The sequence below is a fragment of the Galeopterus variegatus genome, unplaced genomic scaffold (assembly GCF_000696425.1).
Source record: "Galeopterus variegatus unplaced genomic scaffold, G_variegatus-3.0.2 Scaffold7089, whole genome shotgun sequence".
NCBI lineage: Eukaryota > Metazoa > Chordata > Mammalia > Dermoptera > Cynocephalidae > Galeopterus > Galeopterus variegatus.
The window spans coordinates 8,150-12,132 of record NW_007733200.1 but is presented as its reverse complement, the minus strand read 5'-3'; positions in this window follow the sequence as shown (position 1 = coordinate 12,132).

The following is a 3,983-nucleotide window of genomic DNA, read 5'->3' as shown; positions in this document are numbered from 1 at the left end:
TACAGTCCTCTATCTGGTACCCAAATATTCTAAAGAGTCAACACATTTTTAAAAAAAAATTACAGAAGACTTTTTAAATAGAAGAGATAAGATAATAATGTTTGCTGTTATGAATTCATTGACCATCTTGGTTAGAGTTTAAGACTCTCACTTTCTCACTTTCACCCCTTATTTCCACCTTCCCTCTCTGTGGTGATACAATAACAAGTAAATAAGCTGTAGGAACCTAAAGGCTTCATATCAGGCTGTAGATTCCATCAGTCACAAGTGGAGAGAGAAGGAAGGGCCTTGTCATTGGAGACTTCAGAATTTCTGTGTAGAAAAGGTCTATAGTAATGTGCTTATAAGAGAATACTCGGGGCCTGGGGGTGGGGGGACTACATTTGTATAGCACATTAAGTAAAATCTTTGCTATCTTTATAGCATTTAAATCTGTATCAGTAATAAGAAAACATAAAAAAAAAATACTGGCTAATGATAAACACATACTTAAGGAATTTCAGTAACCAGAGGGAGAAAGACCAAGTTACATATCTAAAACAGGTGATATGCATTAAATTCAGACTATGGAAGAGTTAAAAGAGAGATTTAAAATTTGAAAATAATTTTAAAAGTAATGCTAAATCTTAAGATAATGCAATTAGAGAACCAATGAAAAGACTGTCTAGAACTTGACCCATGATTTTAAAATTTAATAGAAGACCTAAAAAGAGATTATTCCCTGCAGAAAACCTAATTGTTTCTATGGAAGATTGGGTGGAAGATTGTTTACAGTACAGAGGAATATTCAGAGATAAATGTCATATGAGAAAATACAAGAGAGTTGAAGTATAGTGTTGGAGACTAAATATGCAAATAATAGGCATTTTGGGTGGAAAATAAGCCAAACAAATAGATGAGGAGTAATTAAATAACCAAAAACTGAGGAACATTTCTTTGAAGAAAACGTAAACATGCAGATAGAAAGGTGCACCATTTTATCTGAATAATATAGATATTAGAAAAATTAGTGAAAATGACCCAATTCTTTTTATTAATTTGGCATAACCTTACTGTTAAAATCTGTAGGTAATCCTAAAGGTAATTTGAAAAAAAAAATAAATTACACATGAGTTTTATTTATAAATTATATAATGATTATAATAATAATCATTATAGATTATCAGATTAAACCAACAATTTAGCACAAGACAAATATGTCATGCAGATTAATATAGTCATAATAAAACATTCTATTGTATATGTATACCACCTAAAAATCATCTCTGAGGTGACACCAATGCAGTGAGTACCACTTTGGGGAACACTATCCCTATGTCTAGATAACTGGATTAGGAGGCCAGTGACATTGTTTTTACTCTAATATCAGGTTACAAGTAAGTAATGCAATTTGAGGCAAGAGACAAGTAACTTTGAGCAGAATTTCTCGACTTTTTCTTGTCATTATCATTCACCTAAGGCGCTCCCACCCCCAACTCCATAAAACTACACTCTACAAAATAAGATTTGTCAGGTAGAGTTGATCTTTGGGAACCACAAATCATTGTAATATCTAAAATGTTACTGCTCCCAAGAACCAATTTTCACCCTCTTGGAGGTAATAATAACCATGTTGAGAATGCATGCCTTAAAGGAAAAAGAGTAATAATATGCATTTTTGGTAAACCTTGAGTTTAAATGTTACACACATTTTTGAAAGTAGTTTGGCCATACATAAATATGATAGCCCCAAATCTAATACTTTGGAAACTTTCTTATTGAAATGCAAGTACCAAAAAACATGAGGATATATGTAAGAGTATTCCAGCATTACTTATAATAGCAAAAAACTTGGGCTCATTAATATGGGACTGGAAGAGTAATTATGGTAGTGTCACTACACAGTTTTCAAAAGGAAGAATCTATATACACTGACCTGAAGAGACATCTATAATGCATTGATTAAAAAAATATATTTAAAAAAGAGTGCAATAAGTTGTACTTTCAGAAGAATGAGAATGTTGGAGGGATGTGTAGGAGCTTATCAATTTTGTCACTGTATATTTTTGCCTTGTTAAATTAGTTTCTAAAAGCATTTAATACTCTTTTAAGTTAATATTTTTAAAATGTCAAATGAAAGAAGTTAAGGAACATGGATAAATTATAGAAATTGTGCTAGAAACAGATATATTTTATATGAATGGGGTTATTGAACCCCATGAGAAGGTTACAAAACAATAACCAAACAATCAACCAACCTTGGAAACCAATCTTTTTGTAGGTATTCTCAATTTTAAATTCCTTGCTGTGAAAAAGCATTGTTTTTATAATGAGAACAAAGTAATATGACATGGTTTCAGTATTACTTAGAGTCTACTAAGCTTGGAATTTAAAAATTTTCCGTGTGGATTCTACCTCTCTTAACCTGATATTTGTAGGAACTAATATATTTAATTGTCTTTGGGAAACATGTATTGACTTGATTTAGGAAGGGTATAATAATTTCCCCTTCTTCATACATATAAATACATGCTCTGAATTGGTAATTATTGGCACATTTACATTTTTTTATAAATGTATTTTGCAGATTTATGATGGAAAAGATAAAACGACTCATCTACTAGGTGCTTTTACTGGTGCATCTATGCGAGGACTGACACTCAGTAGTACTTCAAATCAGCTCTGGCTAGAATTTAATTCTGATTCTGAAGGGACAGATGAAGGTTTTCAACTTGTCTATACCAGTAAGTATTTCGGAAGAATAAAATGGTCAACGCTGATGCTGAATATTTATTAAATAATTCAAATGCAGCAGTTGAAGTAATATCTAACATTTGATTATCAATTTGCAGCTTACAACTCCCTTCTACATATTTTTTAATTAGCAGGATTCTCCCCATTTAATGTTTAAGAAATATAATTAAGCTTTTAACAGACGGAAATCCAACGTTTGAGCTCCCATCTGTAATTGCAAAAATGCACAAGATACCTTTTTAGTGATTATTGTTGGCTAGTCATTAATAATAACAGGATGGTTTCAGGTGAATGAACTCTAAAATGTTACTAAACTTTTAGTTTGTTGTGCTCTTGTGTTGAATTGTTTTTGCAAAAAATAAATTTATGCACAGCTATTTTATTATAATAAAGTCGCGGGCCGGCCCGGTGGCGCACTGTAGCAGTGTGCCGCTTGGGAGTGCGGTGGCGCTCCCGCCGAGGGTTCGGATCCCACATACAGACCGGTTCCCGCTCACTGGCTGAGCGAGGTGTGGGAGCAACACTGAGGGTTGCGAGCCCGTTGCTGGACACGAAAAAAGACAAAAAGGAAATAAATAAATAAATAAATAAATAAAAAATAAAGTCAGCTCTTCTGACAATTGCGTAAGTAGAAGTTCACAGAATGAGAATCATAGGTAGGTGAGTTACATCTCATTTATTTATATAACAATTTATTTTACCAAATAAACAATAGAGACAGACAGAAAGAAAGAAAGAAACAAGCACAGTAGTCCGTTGAACTTTTACAAAGAGAGAAAAGAAGGGTGGTTACTAGAGGTGGAAAAGGGAAGGTGAGGAGGAAGGACTAATGAGGAATTGGTCAACGGAAACAAAGGATGATTGCATATTGTAATGATGAATAAGCTAACTATCCTGAGCTAACCACACACATTCTACACAATTATTGTACCCAACCTATGTATAATAAATTATCTTAAAAATAAAATTAAATTAAATTCACATTATTTTACTAGTACCATAAGAAAAAAAAAATTATATCAATGAACAACAAATTCAATTTAAATAATACTTTAATTGAATTTTTACTCTGTGTGAGGCACCGTATTAAGTAAGGCACATGTACAATAGGTAGTTACTGGCTGTGTGTTTAATAAATTAACAATTTATCAGATCAAATTGATTCTTAGAAGTTCATAATACACATTTAATACTATAAAAAATTAATTAAGTAGCAATTTCCAGAAATCTTTACTGATAGAATATTTGAG